The sequence below is a fragment of the Oryctolagus cuniculus genome, chromosome X (assembly GCF_051225735.1).
Source record: "Oryctolagus cuniculus isolate XC-2025 breed Fujian yellow rabbit chromosome X, ASM5122573v1, whole genome shotgun sequence".
In the NCBI taxonomy this organism is placed as follows: domain Eukaryota; kingdom Metazoa; phylum Chordata; class Mammalia; order Lagomorpha; family Leporidae; genus Oryctolagus; species Oryctolagus cuniculus.
In genome coordinates, this window is record NC_142888.1 from 26,610,868 (window position 1) to 26,627,612 (window position 16,745).

The following is a 16,745-nucleotide window of genomic DNA, read 5'->3' on the forward strand; positions in this document are numbered from 1 at the left end:
CACATTCCCTGGGGGCGGAGGTCATGGCGCATTAGAGAGACAGGGACATTGGCACCTGGCAAAAGACAAGCCCGGTGGGGGACACGTTTAGGGTGACTTTAGCGCGACATGGTTTGCATGTATAGTTCTTACTGGCCATCCTGGGGTGGGAATGACTTCCAGGAATAACCCGAGTGCCCAGCTGGCGTTATGACACTGAGCACTACAGCAGCTGGGACGTGGGCGCAGCCGCAGAAGCAAGGTTTGAAATGTACAGAGCCAGGAGCTCGTCTGTGCAGGGAGCTTCCACTTAGCGAATGCAGAAGCAGGTCAGAACACCAAAAGGGAAGCTGTTGCAGTGCAGTGCTTGCGATTCCCGCGTCCCACAGCACAGTTACTGGGTTCCAGTCCAGCGCTGCTCGCCCTCCCATTAGCTTCTGGCTAATGCCGACCCTGGGAGGCGGCAGGTGATGGCTCAAGTGCTTGGCCCCCGTCACTCATGTGAGAGACCCGAATAGATTTCCTGGCTCCTGGCTTCGGCCTGGCCCAGCCCTGGCTGTTTCAGACTTTTAGGAATGAACCAACAGATGGGAGACCTCTGTCTGTATCTCTTTCCCTCTTTGTCTCTCTTTCAAAAAAAACCCAAAAAAACAAAAAACTAAAATAATCAATAATGCAGTAGCTATAATTGTAAACTTATTATGTAGTAAAATTACCTTTTCAAATATTTCTTTTATAAAAAAGATTTATTTTTATTATTTGAAAGAGTTACAGAGAGAGGTTGAGACAGAGAGAGAGGTCTTCCATCTGCTGGTTCACTTCCCAGTTGGCCACAGCAGCCGGAGCTGTGCCGATCCGAAGCCAGGAGCCAGGAGCTTCTTCCAGGTCTCCCACGTGGGTGCAGGGGCCCAAGGACTTGGGCCATCTTCTACTGCTTTCCCAGGCCACAGCAGAGAGCTGGATCGGAAGAGGAGCAGCTGGGACTCAAACTGGCGCTCCTATGGGATGCCAGCACTGCAGGCAGGGGCTTAAACCAGCTGTGCCACAGCGCCGGCCCCTTCAGATATTTCTACAGGTAACCAGTGGAAACTACTCTTTTTTTTTTTTTTTTTTTTTTTTTTTTTTAAGATGTATTTATTTCTTTGAAAGTCAGTGACAGAGAGACAGGAGACCTTCCTTCTACTGGTTCACTCCCTAAATGCCCACTACAGCCAGAGCTGGGCCGGGAGCCAGGCACTCCATCCAGGTCTCCCACATGGGTGGCAGGAGCCCAACTACTTGAGCCATCCCCTGCTCCTCCCAGGTGCATCAGCAGGTAGCTGCATCCTAAGTGCAGAGGAGCCGGGACTCAAACCAGGCACTCAGATATGGGACGCAGGCCATCCCAGGCGGCGGCTTAACCGGCTGCACCACACCAGCCCCGTCCTTTTCTTTTTTTTTTTTTTTTAAGGGACTAGTTTTAAATTTTTGTTTATTTGAAAGGCAGTCAGAGAAAGACAGAAAAAGGCCGGCGCCGTGGCTCAACAGGCTAATCCTCCGCTTAGCGGCGCCGGCACACCGGGTTCTAGTCCCGGTTGGGGCGCCGGATTCTGTCCCGGTTGCCCCTCTTCCAGGCCAGCTCTCTGCTATGGCCAGGGAGTGCAGTGGAGGATGGCCCAGGTGCTTGGGCCCTGCACCCCACGGGAGACCAGGAAAAGCACCTGGATCCTGGCTCCTGCCATCAGATCAGCCCGGTGCGCCCGGCTGCAGCGGCGGCCATTGGAGGGTGAACCAACGGCAAAAGGAAGACCTTTCTCTCTCTGTCTCTCTCTCTCACTGTCCACTCTGCCTGTCAAAAAAAAAAAAAAAAAAAAAAAAAAAAAAAAAAGAAAGACAGAAAAAGACAGAGAGCTTCCAGCCACTGCTTCATTTCCCCCAAATGCCCACAATAGCTAGGCTGGGCCAGACCCAACCCAGCAGGCTGGAACTCAGTTCAGGCCCCTGGGTGGCTGACAAGAGACCCCAGTACTGGAGCTGCCACCTGCTGCCTCAGCGGGTGCCTATCAGGAGGAAGCCGGAATCAGAAGCAGCCCAGACTTGAACCCAGGCACTCCAGTGTCGGATGCTGGCACCCTGAGCGGTGTTCTCTCTCTCTTTTTTTTTTAATTAATTAATTAATTAATTTTTTAATTTTTTTGATAGGCAGAGTGGACAGTGAGAGAGAGAGAGAGAGAGAAAGGTCTTCCTTTGCCATTGGTTCACCCTCCAATGGCTGCCTCGGCCGGTGCGCCGCGCTGATCTGATGGCAGGAGCCAGGTGCTTCTCCTGGTCTCCCATGGGGTGCAGGGCCCAAGCACTTGGGCCACCCTCCACTGCGCTCCCTGGCCACAGCAGAGAGCTGGCCTGGAAGAGGGCAACCGGGACAGAATCCGGCGCCCCGACCGGGACTAGAACCCGGTGTGCCGGCGCTGCAAGGCGGAGGATTAGCCTAGTGAGCTGCAGCGCCGGCCGGAGCGGTGTTCTCTTAACGTGGGTCCCTGCAGAAACTTCTCTGACCGTGAGAAGTCATTTGGAAGAATGTTTGTTTGTTTGTTTTTTGTTTTTTGTTTTTTTTTTTTAATCCTACCGAAAGAGGAAGAAAGGTAAAATACAGGTTCTTGGATTATTTAATAATCTACTTGATAAAAGAACTTCAATGTATGGAGCCAGCAGGGGGAAAAACTGATTTCCCCAGTCCCTTGGGTTCCTTTAGTGTCACTCCCAGAGAAATAGCAGGGGCCGTCACTTCCCCACTGTCTCAGCCAGAAGGGGCTGTTTTCTTCCTTGTTAGTCTTTCGGGTATTTTAAGATTGTCATCATCTGTTATGCAAAGAAAAAAAAAATCGAACTTCCCCTTTTTATGTTAATGTTTGATGAGCTAAGCTTCCTTTATTTTGTTCTGCTGACATTTATAGAAATTAGTTTGCTTTTTAAAGTCTGTTGCTCAAAGTTAAGCAACCTAAAGAAGGTGCGGGAATGTGTTGGGGGGGGGGGTGAGGAGGTGCCAGCCCCATGACAGTTTTTATGTTGTTTATCGGAAAGGAAGAGAGAGATTTTGCTCTTCCATGCACTGGTTCATTCCCCAAATGTCCCCAGTAGCCAGGACTAGGCCAGGCTGAAGTCAGGAGCCTAGGACTCCCGCTGAGTCTCCCACGTGGGTGGCAGGAACATGAGTACTTGGGCCAACTGCTGCTCCCAGGGTGCACATTAGCAGGAAGCAGTGGAGGCAGGCAGGACTCGAACCCTAGCAGGTGTCCCAACCTGTGTTTTAACCACTGCACCAAATGCCTACCCCCGCCCATCAGGGCTTTTTCCTATCAGATTGTCCTAGAAGAAGAAACCTAAGAGGCATAAGGCTATGCCAGATGGTGAAAAATAGGTTTACAGCACCAAAATAGTCTTGTTTTTATTATAAACCAGGCTAGTATTGAACGCCAGAAGGCGCGAAATCCAGCTCTGAGCAAAACTCTCCACATTTAGCAGGAATCTTGGCCTGCCAGCCCCTCCCACAGGGCAGAGCATAGGGGGTTCCAGCAGCTGCTCTGGGGGTGGCGCCGGCACAGGCTCCCGCAGGCTCCCAAGCCCTGCCTGGCGCCCCCACCACCATCAGACCGGAAGTCCTCAGCCCTGCACTCTGCCTCAGCTGTGTGTCCTCCATATGGGATTGTTTGTTTATTTATTTTAATTTTTTTTGACAGGCAGAGTTAGACAGAGAGAGAGAGACAGAGAGAAAGGTCTTCCTTTTTCCGTTGGTTCACCCCGCAAGTGGCCGCTATGGCCAGTGCGTTGCGGCCAGCATGCCAGGAGCCAGGTGCTTCCCCCGGTCTCCCATGGGGTGCAGGGCCCAAGGACCTGGGCCATCCTCCACTGCACTCCCGGGCCACAGCAGAGAGCTGGCCTGGAAGAGGGGCAACCGGGACAGAATCTGGCGCCCCGACCGAGACTAGAACCCGGGGTGCTGGCGCCGCAGGCGGAGGATTAGCCTATTGAGCCATGGCGTCGGCCTCTCCATATGGGATTGTAACCATCAAGAATCTGTAAGGCTGGAACCTTGACTGCCATGAAGCCCTGGGCTTCTTCAGTGTCCTGGACAGCTGTCACATGCGAATGACAGGAGGCCATTGCTTTAGGCTAAGCTCCTGCACTCGTCCGTCTGGGCTAAAATCAGACCAGGTTGAACATCAAAATGGAGTCACTTGGGCTAAAGTTCTAATCACCATGCTGGAACTAGACTGTTTAGCCATCCTTGCAAGAAATCAGGATGAGAGAGGCAGTGCCTGCGATGGCTGGAGCTGGGGGGTGAGGCGGCAATCCAAGTCTCGCATGTGGGTGGCAGGGACCCAGTTACTTGAGCCATCAGTACTGCCTTCCAGCGTGTGCATTAGCAGGAAGCCGGAGGCAGGAGCCAGAGCCGGGAATAACACCCAGGCGCCCTGATGTAGGGCGCTGGCATCTTCACCCCTGGGCCAAAAGCCTGCCCGCACATCCCCCTTTTTCATTCTTTTGTTTCTGCTCTCTTCAGCCCTTTCTCTAGGAATAGAATCAAGCTCTTCTCAGCGCACCCGAGCGAGCACTCCTTGTGCAATGCGCACTTGCCGTATTCTAGAACAACAACAACAACAAAAAGCCAATTAAGATCTTTAAGCTAAATTGTTGTACTTTTGTCCTCTGCTATGGCCATCTTTAAAAGTTTCCCCACAACTGTTAGCAATCAGTCTCCTTCCAGCTCTAACTTATGGGAAAGCAGAATTCAGGAGAGTTCAGGTCTTTAACCACCGAAGGCCGTATTGCAGGAAAATCAGCCACCACAAAGCTTGGGGCCTTAACACACACCCTGACCCTGTGTTGGTTTAACTTTCTTTTTTTTAAGTTAATTCACTTTTTTTCCCCCTAAGATTTACTTATTATTTGAAAAGCAGAGTTACAGAGAGGTAGAGGCGGAGAGAGAGGTCTTCCATCCACTGGTTCACTCCCCAATTGGCTGCAATGGCCAGAGCTGAGCTCATCCGAAGCCAGGAGCCAGGAGCTTCCTCCATGTCTCCCACACGGGTGCAGGGGCCCAAGGACTTGGGCCATCTTCTACAGCTTTCCCAGGCCACAGCAGAGAGCTGGATCGGAAGTGGAGCAGACAGGACTTGAACCAGCATCCATATGGGATGCTGGCATGGCAGGCAGTGGCTTTACCCGCTTTGCCACAGAGCCGACCTCTGGTTTAACTTTCATTCTGCGGGCTGGCAGTCTGCGCTGAGCTCAGCAGGTGTGCTAGGTTCACACCCCTGCCTGCCAGGAGCTGCCAGCTTGGCTGGGTGCTGGCTGCTCTGGGACTGCCTCAGCTGCTCAGATGGTCTCTCATCCGCGTGATCGGCATCCCCCGCAGGCTAGCCCGGGGTTTGTTCATAGGGAGGTGGCGGGGTGCCAGGAGAACAGGCACAAACAGGCCTTGAGATGGAGGCCTGGCCCAGGCATAGGAGGGAGTCCACTAGTCAAAGCAAGTCCCAAGGCCAAGCCCAGGTTCAAAAGCTACTGTACTTCTTAATGGGAGGAGCTATGTATGCTGAAAAGGTATGGGTACAGTAATGATCGTGGTCAGCTTTGTTTTCTTTCAAGTTTATTTTTTATCTATTTGAAAGACAGAGTCAGAGATAGAGAGAGACAACAGCCGCTTCTGGGCCAGGCTGAAGGCAGCAGCCAGGAGCTCCATCCGGGTGTCCCATGTGCGTACAGGGGCCCCCGTACTGGAGCCATCATTTGTTGCCACCCATGATGCACACTAGCGGGAAGCTGGATTGCAAGCGGAGGTGAGACTGGCTGCCAGGTATTCTGATGTGGGTTACTGGCTGCCCAAGTGGTGACTGGACCCACTGTGCCAGTCTGCTCCTGTTTTTTACATATATTTTTTTAAAGATTGGGGCCAACACTGTGGCATAGCGGGTAAAGCCACCGCCTGCAGTGCTGGCATCCCATATGGGCGCCGGTTCGAGTCTTGGCTGCTCCACTTCTGATCCAGCTCTCTGCTATGGCCTGGGAAAGCAGAGGAAGATGGCCCAAGTCCTTGGACTCCTGCACCCACGTGGGAGACCTGGAAGAATCTCCTGGCTCCTGGCTTCAGATTGCCACAGCTCCAGTCGCTGCGGACAACTGGGGAATAAACCAGCGGCTGGAAAATAGCTCGCTCTCGCGCTCTCTCTCTCTGCCTCTCCTCTCTGTGTGTAACTCCTACTTTCAAATAAATAAATAAATAAAATATTTTAAAAAAAAGATTGATTTGTTTATTTGAAAGGCAGTTACAGAGAGGCAGAGAGAGAGAGACAGAGAGACAGAAAGAGAGAGAGAGAGAGAGAGAGGTCTTCCATCTGCTGGTTCACTCTCCATTTGGCTGCAACAGCAGGAGCTGCGCCGAATCCAAAGCCAGGAGCCAGGAGCTTCTTCCAGGTCTCCCACGTGGGTTCAGGGGCCCAAGGACTTGGGCCATCTTCTACTGCTTTCCCAGGCCATAGCAGAAAGCTGGATCGGAAGTGGAGCAGCTGGGACTCAAACCTGTGCCCATATGGGATGCCAGCACTGCAGGTGGTGGCTTTACTGACACAGTGCCGGTCCCTGTTTTTTCTCTTTAAAACAATCCTATTGTGGTAAAATACACCTACCATTACATTTGCCATTTTAGCTACTTTTGGGTGCACAGTTCAATGGCATTAAGGACATTTATGTGCTGCGACACATTACTGCCTCCATCTCCGGAGCCCCAGACTGAAACTCCACACCCATGCACCAGTAACTCCCTGGTGCCCCTCCGCCAGCCCCTCGTAACCGCTCTTGAACCTTCTGTCGCTATGAAGTCAACTCTTCTAGTTACTTCAGATAAATGGAATTGTGGCCATTTTTGCAAACAATCTATCTTTTTTTTTTTTTTTTTTTTGATAGGCAGAGTGGACAGTGAGAGAGAGAGACAGAGAGAAAGGTCTTCCTTTGCCGTTGGTTCACCCTCCAATGGCCACCGCTGCAGCCGGCGCACCGCGCTGATCCGATGGCAGGAGCCAGGAGCCAGGAGCCAGGTGCTTCTCCTGGTCTCCCATGGGGTGCAGGGCCCAAGCACCTGGGCCATCCTCCACTGCACTCCCTGGCCATAGCAGAGAGCTGGCCTGGAAGAGGGGCAACCGGGACAGAATCCGGCGCCCCGACCGGGACTAGAACCCGGTGTGCCGGTGCCGCAAGGTGGAGGATTAGCCTATTGAGCCACGGCGCCGGCTACAATCTATCATCTTATTTTAAAAAACAAAGATTTATTTATTTACTTTGAAAGGCAGAATTACACTGAGAGGGAGAGACAGAGAGAAGGGTCCTTCATCCGCTGGTTTACTCCACAAATGGCCGCAACAGCTGGAGGTGTGTCGATCCGAAGCCAGGAGTCAGGAGCTTCTTCCAGGTCTCCCACGTGGGTGGCAGGGTCCCAAGCACTTGGGCCATCTTCTACTGCTTTCCCAGGCACATTAGCAGGGAGCTGGATAGGAAGTGGAGCAGCCAGGGTTTGAACTGGTGTCCATCTGAAATGTTGGTGTCACAAGCAGTGGTTTAACCCACAGCGCCACAACACGGGTCTATCATCTACTCTTCTTCTTCTTCTTCTTCTTTTTTTTTTTTTTTTTTTTAAGATTGTATTTATTTATTTGAGAGGCAGAGTTATAGTCAGAAAGGGTTTCTGTCTGCTGGTTCACTCTCCAAATGGCTGCAACAGTCAGAGCTGGGCCAGGCTGAAGCCAGGAGCCAGGAGCTTCTTCTGGGTCTCCCATGTGGGCACAGGGACCCAAGCACGTGGGCCCTGGAGCAGCTGGGACTCGAACCAGCAACCATGTGGGATGCTGGCACCGCAGGTGGAGGCTTAGCTCACTACAACACAGCGACAGCTCCTCTATCATCTACTTTTTTTTTTTTTTTTAATTGAGGGGCCGGTGCCGTGGCACAGTAGGTTAATCCTCTGCCTGCGGCACAGGCATCCCATATGGGCACCCGTTCTAGTCCCAGCTACTCCTCTTCTAGTCCAGCTTTCTGCTATGGCATGGGGAAGCAGTAGAAGATGGCCCAAGTCCTTGGACCCCTGCACCAACGTGGGAGACTGGGAAGAAGCTCCTGGCTCCTGGCTTCGGATTGGCGCAGCTCCGGCCATTGTGGCCATTTTGGGAGTGAACCAATGGAAGGAAGACCTTTCTCTCTGTCTCTCCCTCTCACTGTAACTCTACCTCTCAAATAAATATATTTTTTTAACAGGCAGAGTTAGACAGTGAGAGAGAGAGACAGAGAGAAAGGTCTTCCCTCTCTTGGTTCACCCCCCAAATGGCCGCTACGGCCGGTGCGCTGTGCTGATCCGAAGGCAGGAGCCAGGTGCTTCTCCCATGGGGTGCAGGACCCAAGCACTTGGGTCATCCTCCACTGCACTCCCGGGCCACAGCAGAGAGCTGGCCTGGAAGAGGAGCAACTGGGACAGAATCCGGCGCCCTGACCGGGACTAGAACCTGGGGTGCCGGCGCTGCAGGCGGAGGATTAGCCTAGTGAGCCGCGGATAAATAAATAAATATTAAAAAAAGATTTATTTATTTGAAAGTCAGAGTTACACAGCAAGAGGAGAAGCAGAGAGGGACAGAGAGAGGTCTTCCATCCACTGGTTCACTCTCCAGATGGCCACAACGGCCAGAGCTGCGCCGATCTGAAGCCAGGACCCAGGAGCTTCATCCGGGTATCCCACATGCATGCAGGGGCACAAGGACTTGGGCTATCCTCTACTGCTTTTCCAGGCCACAGCAGAGAGCTGGATCGAAGTGGAGCAGCCGGGACATGAACTGGCGCCCATATGAGATGCCAGCACTGCATATGGTGGCTTTACCTCTACGCCAAAGTGCTGGCCCCTATCCAGGTTTCAACCCAAGCACTTCATCCATAATATGGGTGCACATTAGCAGGAAGTTGGACCAGAAACAAAGCCGGGACTCGAATCCAGGCACCTGACATGGGACGCAGGCATCCCAAGCTGCAACTTAATTGCTATGTGAAATGCCTGCCCATTCATGAACTTTTTTAAAGATTTATTTATTGGAAAGTCAGAGTTACACACACACACACACACACACACAGAGGGAGAGACAGAGAGAGAGAGAGAGATTGTCCGTCCACTGGTTTACTCCCCAAATGGCCCCAATGGCCAGGGCTGGGCCAGCCTGAACCCAGGAGCCAGGAGCTTTGTTTGGGCCTCCTATGTGGGCACAGGAGTCTAAGCACTTGTACCATCTTCTGCTGCTTTGCCAGGTGCATTAGCAGGGAGCTGGATGGGAAGTGGAGCATCTGGGACTCGAACCGGCAGCCATATATGATGCCAGCGTCACAGGCGGTGGCTTTACCCACTACACCACAGCGTCGGCCCCAGGAGCAGGGATCTCAATTGAGAGCTCCCACGTGGGTGTCAGGAACCCAATCACTTGAGCCATCGCCTGCTGCCTCCCAAGACCTGAATTGGCAAGAAGCTGGAGTCAGGAGTTGGAGCCAAGAATCTAACCCAGATGCTCTAATATGGGACGCCAGATCTTTTAATTTCAACTGTTGCCAAATTTAATTTAATTTTTAAATTACTGCTTTTTAAAAATATGCATCCATTACTGGGCAGTTAGGAAAGCAGTTAATTTTTAAGAAAGATTTATGTATTTATTTGAAAGGCAAAGCAACAGAGATCAAAGGAAAGACACACACACACACACACACAGAGGTCTTCCATCCACTGGTTCACTCCCCAGATGGCCACAACAGCTAGGTCTGGGCCAGGCTGAAGCCAGGAGCCCAGAACTTCATCTGGATTTCCCACATGGGTGGCAATGGCTCAAGTTCTTGGGCCATCATCTGCTGCTTTCCCAGGCACATTAGCAGAGAGCAGCATCAGAAGTGTAGTAGCTGGGACTCGAACCTATACTCTCATAGGGGATGCTGGCATTGGAAGCAGCAGCTTAACCCACTGCACCACAGTGTTGGCCTAGAGCAATTAATTTTTTTTTAAAATATTTATGTATTTATTTGAAAGGCAGAGTTAGAGAGGCAGAGGCAGAGAGAGAGAAAGAGAGGTCTTCCATCTGCTGGTACACTCCCTAGATGGCTGCAACGGCTGGAATTGGGCCGATCCGAAGCCAGGAGCCAGGAGCTTCATCCGGGTCTCCCACGTGGGTGCAGGGGCCCAAGGACTTGGGCCATCTTCCCCTGCTTTCCCAGGTGCGTTAGCAGGGAGCTGAAATGGAAGTGGCTCCGTGCTCTGATAAGGGATGCTGACATCGCAGGCGGTGGCTTAACTGTGGGGAGCAATCCGGACTAGACTAAGTTACTCGAATTAGGACTTATTCTATGCATCTGCTCTCCCACAATATGGCGCTGGGAGAGAAGTAAACAGCTTTCGCACAGCTGCCTCCAGTTCAACCAATTAACTGTAGGACTTGATCCTGATTGGAGAGCAGCGTACTCGGCGTGTGGGCAGCCGAGTTGGGATTGGCGGAGGAGGACTATAAAGGAGGAGAGAAACGGCATGTACCAGGAACATCTATGGGGAACATCTAAGGGAACCCGTGCAGCCCCCGAGAAGAGCCGGCTGGCGGTGTGCCGCTCCCCTGCGGAAGTGGGGAATGTGGCCAGGGGGAACTGCCCTTCCACGGAGGTGGAAGGGATAGTAGCCAACCCGGGAAGAACCAGCAGCAAACCCGGGGAGGGCCGAGCAGACGAAAGAACAGCGCAGGGTCCTGTGTCGTTCCTCCATGAAGAGGGGGAGCGACATAATGGTGCCGTGACTCGGATAGGAAACCTAGCTCGGATAGGAAACTTAGGACGGATATGAAACTTAGGAGGGAAGAAACGGGAAGAACTAGGGAAAATATCGGAGAGAGAAACTAGCAAACAGCCTAGGGAAAAGCCGGACGAAAAGGGTGCCGGAAGAAGCTATTGAAAGCCTAGGCATAGACTCGGATACGGACTACAGGGGGAAGCTGGGAGAAATCTCTAAGGTCGAAAGCGAAAGTGAAAGCTAGAACAAACAGACTCAGATGCGGACTGTGGGGAGAGGCCAGGAGAAATGAGGGAGGAATATCGTTGGAAGAAAACTTAGGGAAACATACCGGGTAGAGAAAAATGTTAGGGAAATTGAAGCCGCAGGGGGCAGGCCGAGGCGGATACGAAAGCCACTTTGGGATTCCCAAGTTAGCCCGGGAATAGGGGGCGAAAAGTTGAAACTAGAAGCTGAGACGCAAGCCAGGTTGGGATCCGTCTGATTAGCCCGGGGAGCAAAGGACGGGAAGCCAAACCGTGGGGCGGAGACGTACGCTGGGTTGAATTTGCCAGGCTAGCCCGGGGAACTTGGATTGAATGCTAGTGGTGGAGACGCAAGCTACGCTGTGTTACTCGCGGAAGCCGCCGCGTGCAGAGAGAGCACGGGGCGTGAATAGATAGGGAACGCTGGCGTAGGCCGTGGTTCAGACGCGAAAGGGTTAAGCGTGGAGCCCGCGACCGAGCCGCGCAAAGCCGGGAAGCTGCGCAGATGAGAGAGGCGCGCGGGCTGAAGCGGCGAGGTGCCGGGAAGCTGCGGGGATAAGAGAAACAGAAGTTTGGAAGTGAAGTAAAAGAGAAATGGGAATGCTGGAAGATAGAAGTGAAATGGGAGAGGTAGGAATGCCCGGAGATAGAGAAATAGAGAAAAATAAGGCCTCCCCTCAACATGCCAATTAGAAGGCTTGGATTCGGTCTGCCCGATTAGTGAGGCGATGAGCACCTGGGCGGCTAGCCGCAGGTCACCGAAGACAGGCACGAATTAACATCAGTAAAGCTTCCCCACAATGCAACAATTAGGAGGCTTGGATTCGGTCTGCCTGATTTAAGGCGGTAAGCGCCAGCAAAGCTCGACCAGAGTATGAGCTGCAGGTCACCGAAGATAGGCACGAACCAACACTAATAAGTCTCCCCCACAATAAGGCAATGAGAAGGCTTGGATTCGGTTTGCCTGATAGGTTTTGTAAGCCCCTGCAGGCAGAGCAGAGCATGCGCTGCAGGGCACCGAACACAGGCACGCATCAGCGCCTAAAAACCTCCTCACAACATGGCGAAGAGAGGACCCGGATTCGGTTTGCCTGATAGGACTTGTAAGAGCCTGTGGCAACTCTAGCAAGTAGAGCAGAGTGTGTGCCGCGGGACACCGAAGACAGGCGCGTATCAACGCTAAAAAATAAAAAGAAAGGGGGATCTGTGGGGAGCAATCCGGACTAGACTAAGTTACTCGAATTAGGACTTATTCTATGCATCTGCTCTCCCACAATATGGCGCTGGGAGAGAAGTAAACAGCTTTTGCACAGCTGCCTCCAGTTCAACCAATTAACTGTAGGACTTGATCCTGATTGGAGAGCAGCGTACTCGGCGTGTGGGCAGCCGAGTTGGGATTGGCGGAGGAGGACTATAAAGGAGGAGAGAAACGGCATGTACCAGGAACATCTATGGGGAACATCTAAGGGAACCCGTGCAGCCCCCGAGAAGAGCCGGCTGGCGGTGTGCCGCTCCCCTGCGGAAGTGGGGAATGTGGCCAGGGGGAACTGCCCTTCCACGGAGGTGGAAGGGATAGTAGCCAACCCGGGAAGAACCAGCAGCAAACCCGGGGAGGGCCGAGCAGACGAAAGAACAGCGCAGGGTCCTGTGTCGTTCCTCCACGAAGAGGGGGAGCGACACTTAACCTGCTGCGTGCGCAGCGCCAAGAAACTGGCCCCTTGCCACTTTTAAAATGGGTGATAAGAAATGTTAATCATTTACCTGCAGTTAGAAAGCCTCTCCTTGAGGTGGCTGTCAAAGCACTGGACCAACCCTTGAGTAAAAAGGAATCAGGATCAGGAATTGTGCGCGGCCGCTGGGGGCGCACATCCTCACATAGAAAGTTAGGTTGTGTTTCCTGGTCTTTGTCAAAAGGAGTTGAATGGATAAACTGGTGCATGCCCACACCGAAGGTTCTTAGGTACTAAGAAGAAAAAAGCTACCATGGCCCGCGCTGTGGCACAGCACGTTAAGCCACTGCCTGCAGTGCCAGCATCCCATATGGGCGCCGGTTCGAGTCTTGGCTGCTCCACTTCCAATCCAGCTCTCTGCTGTGGTCTGGGAAAGCAGTAGAAGATGGCCCAAGTCCTTGGGCCCCTGCACCCGCGTGGGAGACCCGGAAGAAGCTCGCTCCTGGGTCCTGGCTTTGGATCGGCGCAGCTCCAGCCATTGCAGCCAATTGGGGAGTGAACCAGTGGATGGAAGACCTCTCTCTCTCTCTGCCTCTCTGTAACTCTTAAAAAAAGGAAAAAAGAAACTACCAAGCCGCAAAAGGCCAGGAAGAAAACCTCAGCGAAAAGAGCTCAGTGACAGAAGCCAGTCTGAAGAGGCGACACACTATAGGAGTCCAACTCTCCGACCTTCTGGAAAAGGCAAAACTGTGGAGACAGCCTGTTGCACAGGAGGCACGGAGAATGCACTGTCTATTTCTGTGACACAAGTAGCAGAAAGGAGCTTGGCTGTTTTCACCATAAGGGAAGGCTAAATGTTTGTTAGCTATGTTTACACTGTGCAGTGTGCACACGTATGGACTACCCCATGAGTACGTGCAATAGTCATGTGTTAGTTCAAAACAAATAAAAAACGGAGCGGGGGCACGCATCTGGCACAGTGGTTGTCGCCTGGGAAACCTGGAGCCAATCAACACCGGGGACCTGGCTGCTCCGCTTCTGATGAATGAGCCTGGGCAGGTAACAGGTGATGGCCCGAGTGCTTGGGCCCCTGCTGCCCACGTGGGCCATTCGGAGGAAGCTCCTGGCTTCCACCTGGCCCATCCCCAGGCTCTCGGGGTCATTTGGGGAGTGAACCAGCAGATGGAAGATCCCCTCTCTCCCTCTGCTTTTGAAATAAAGGTGAACTTTATAAAAGTGGAAGATATTATAGGAAGGGGATGGGAGCGGATACAAGATGGAAGCTCAGGATTTATATGTACTCGTCTACTTTTGTGCATGTTTGAATTTTTCATGATAAAAAAGAGTAGTTTGGGACAATGTCATTAGGAAATTTAATTGAACATTTTTCCCAACAGTTTGTATTTAATTTTTTTTATATTTATTTATTTGAGGGGCAGAGTTAGACAGAGAGGGAGAGACAGAAAGAGAGAGGTCTTCCATCCCATGGTTCATTCCCCAGATGTGTGCAACGGCCAGAACTGGACTCGATCCGAAGCCAGGAGCCAGGAGCTACTTCCGGGTCTCCCACGTGGGTGCAGGGGCCCGAGGACTTGGGCCATCTTCTACTGCTTTCCCAGGCCACAGCAGAGAGCTGGATCAGAAGAGGAGCAGCTGGGTCTTGAACTGGTGTCCATATGGGATGCCAGCGCTGCAGGAGGTTGTTTAACCCACTACACCACAGCTGGCCACAAGAGTTCTTTTTTTTTTTTTTTTTTTGACAGGCAGATTTAGACAGTGAGAGAGACAGAGAGACAGAGAGAAAGGTCTTCCTTCCGTTGGTTCACCCCCCAAATGGCTGCTACGGCCGGCGCGCTGCACCATTCTGAAGCCAGGAGCCAGGTGCTTCCTCCTGGTCTCCCATGGGGTGCAGGGCCCAAGCACTTGGGCCATCCTCCACTGCACTCCCTGGCCACAGCAGAGAGCTGGCCTGGAAGAGGAGCAACCGGGACAGAATCTGGTGCCCCGACCGGGACTAGAACCCAGGGTGCTGGCGCCTCAGGTGGAGGATTAGCCAGGTGAGCCACAGCGCCAGACAAGAGTTTTTTTTTTTTTTAAGATTTATTTATTGATTTGAAAGGTAGAGTTACAGAAAGAGAAACACAGAGATAGTCCATCTGTTGGTTCACTCCCCAGATGGCCCCAGATGCCTGGGCCAGGCAGAAGCCAGGAGCCAGGGACTTCTTCGGGGTCTCCCACATGGGTGCCAGGGTCTAAGCACTTGGGCCATGCTCTGCTGCTTTTCCCAGGCACGTTAGCAGGGAGCTGGATCAGAAGTGGAGCAGCCGGGACTCGAACTGGTGCCTATATGGAATGCCAGCACTGCAGGTGGAAGCTTAACCTATTAGGCCACAGCTCGTACCCCGTATTTAATTTTTCTGATGTGATTACACATTACAAAGACAATGAACAACATTGTTCTCCACCAGGGCCCATTCTGACTCCTGAAATAATGTCCAGCGCACCTCTGAGCGCCGAGGGAGCAGATTAATGTTCTCGTGTCTCAAGGTGAATAAGGTCGGGGAGCCCGGGCGACCCCGCATCCAGAGCCTCTCCAAAGGCAGTTTGTATCCTGGTCAAGCGGGGGTGGGGTGGGGGTTCAAACAGGGCGGGACCTGCAGCCCCTCCGTCCCAGCTGGGGAGGCGTTGGGACATAAGGAACTTCAGCTTCCCTGGGGAGCCAGCTTGGCTTTCCCTCCTCTTTCCCTCCTCGCTGCTGGGTGGATGCCGCGCTGCGCGGTTGTTCAGGTTGCTAACTGTGCAAAGAAACCCCCCCCCCCCCAGGTCCACCTGATGAACCGTGAGGATGTCGTGAGGGGCTACCATGGAAAAGGCGGGGCCGCCTGAATCACAACCTGCATCCACTCCTCGGCAGGAGCCAGAAGCTGCCTCCTTGGCAAGATGGGGTCCTGCTTGGATCCCTCCGTCCCTCCTGCCCAGTGCTCGCAGTGGATGCTGGGTCGTGGGGAGGCGGCGGCCCTCTAAGTACCCGCTTCCAGCATTGTGAGTGCCACACTGTGGCAGGGGGGACTCCCCGGGCCCCGTCCCCACCCCCTCCGCAGCGGGTGGGAGGGGTGGGGCCGGGAAGCACCCCCCTAAAGGATCTAGAACCCGAGTTTCACCTGTGTGGCGCCTCCTGTCCCCGTCTGAGGAAGTCCTTTCCTTCCAAGGACACCCAGGGCCCGCTGCGGGAGGGGGAGGAGGAGGAGAGAGGGAGAGGCAAGGAGAGGAAGGCAGCGCCTCTTCCGCCCCCCGCCCCCGCCCCCTGCCCCGACCCAGCGTCCCGGTGCCCAACGCCAGGCTGCACAAGGTTATTTTATTACTTCCTTTCTACTCTCTGCACACGAATGAGTAAACGGCGAAAAAGCAAACAGAACGCAAACATCCTGGACTTGCTGCGTGTCACAGAAACCGGGTGAAGGGGTGGGGGTGGGGGCCGTGGCTGGCGCCGGAAGACTCCCTCCAAGGCCACGGTCGCAATCGGAGGTCATAAGGGAGCCAGCCCCGCGCGGGTGCAGCGGCGGCCGGAGCAGCAGTGCACTTGAAAGCCAGCGCCCGGCACACCTGCTACCTCCCCCCCCCCCCACGCGGTTCCCTGTGGGCGTGGGCTCCGCGCAGCTTCCGCCGCAGCCGGCCCCTCCTCCAGCCCTGGGCCGCGAATTCAGGACTGGGAGAAAGGGACTCCAGCGTGTGCACACCGGGGGACCATTGTGTGCTAAGGAGGGGGAGGGGTGAGGAGGCTGGCGGGAGGAGCAATGGGGGTGGGGTGCGGGAGGGAGCGGAGGGAAGCCACACTAGGACAAAGAGCGTAGGGGCGGGAGGAGGGAGAGAGAACGAGGCCTGCCCATCACTCCTAGGATCAGAGCACCCGGCTTCTGCTTCGACTGACCCCAACGGATCCATAAGCTCCTTCGGAGTTGCAGCAGGCTTCAAACTTCTCTTCCTTGCACCCAGTGGCGTTCTAAATAATAGGCCCTCAGATCCAGGCGTGTT

The 16,745-nt window shown here is 53.5% G+C and overlaps 1 long non-coding RNA gene across 4 annotated transcripts; it reads right to left on the reverse strand.

Moving 5' to 3' along the window:
• Positions 1 to 7,260: 7,260 nt before the first annotated feature.
• LOC127484842 (uncharacterized) lies at positions 7,261 to 16,419 on the reverse strand. 4 transcript variants are annotated; one of them, XR_016228074.1, is made up of 3 exons: positions 15,875 to 16,415; positions 12,805 to 12,856; positions 7,261 to 7,495 (listed from the first exon to the last, which is right to left on the reverse strand). It is a non-coding gene; the product is annotated as an uncharacterized LOC127484842 (long non-coding RNA). The 4 variants fall into 4 exon arrangements; XR_016228072.1 differs by having other exon boundaries at positions 7,261 to 7,538; XR_007912013.3 differs by lacking the exon at positions 7,261 to 7,495 and adding an exon at positions 9,888 to 10,316 and having other exon boundaries at positions 15,875 to 16,417.
• Between the last annotated feature and the right edge of the window lie 326 nt (positions 16,420 to 16,745).